The sequence below is a fragment of the Ciona intestinalis genome, chromosome 4 (genome assembly GCF_000224145.3).
Source record: "Ciona intestinalis chromosome 4, KH, whole genome shotgun sequence".
Classification (NCBI taxonomy): domain Eukaryota; kingdom Metazoa; phylum Chordata; class Ascidiacea; order Phlebobranchia; family Cionidae; genus Ciona; species Ciona intestinalis.
The window spans coordinates 1,111,970-1,112,678 of record NC_020169.2 but is presented as its reverse complement, the minus strand read 5'-3'; the positions used below and the strand labels follow the sequence as shown (position 1 = coordinate 1,112,678).

Genomic DNA, 709 nt, shown 5'->3' with positions numbered 1-709 from the left:
AAAATTTTTATCATTTTTTTACTTTTTCCCATTCTTTGCTAATTTAGTACTTTCAAGATTAATAGTGTATTATATCTTTTTCCTATGAAAACAGAACCATTATATATTTATAATCTTCCATTACTTTTGTAAGCTTAACAGAACCAACTTTCTGTCATTATTAGAGTTAAGGTATTAAGTCTTTAAAGATTAACTTGATTTAAGCAACATTTGACTTCTTTACAGTTTACAATACTACGATTTCTCAGGCCAAAGACTTGTTTTCTATCAGTATATGTTATTTTACTTATACAAATAAAGTTATGATAACACATCACTTATTCCATTGTCCTAAAAGTGGTTACCATTAACTTGGTTTAGTATTCAATACTTTGATTAAGACTATTGCATATAAATATGTTCACTATCTAGTATGTACTATTTTTGCTGCAAACAAAAGTACACCCCGTGATCTTAAAATGATAAATCTTCTTCACAGATGAAGACGAGGACAGTGAGGATGAAGGCAGCATCACGACACTTGATTATGAGGAGAATGCTAAGGAGTGCGGAACTGCAATGAAAGAATCAAAAGCTTACGAAGCTATGTCATCGTTAGTCAACTATGTTCAACCTGTTAGGTGAATGTTAAATGACTTTTAAAATTAACTCATTTAATAATATATTTTATTTATCCCCCGTGGCAGGGCCAGGACAGTTCTTGTTGCTC

General features: G+C 30.7%; 1 protein-coding gene across 1 annotated transcript in view; it reads left to right on the top strand.

Annotated features, from left to right (window-relative positions):
• Nucleotides 1-709, top strand: part of LOC100182086 (1-phosphatidylinositol 4,5-bisphosphate phosphodiesterase beta-1) — a gene marked incomplete in the record, with an annotated part of 27,043 nt that overhangs the window by 15,486 nt on the left and 10,848 nt on the right.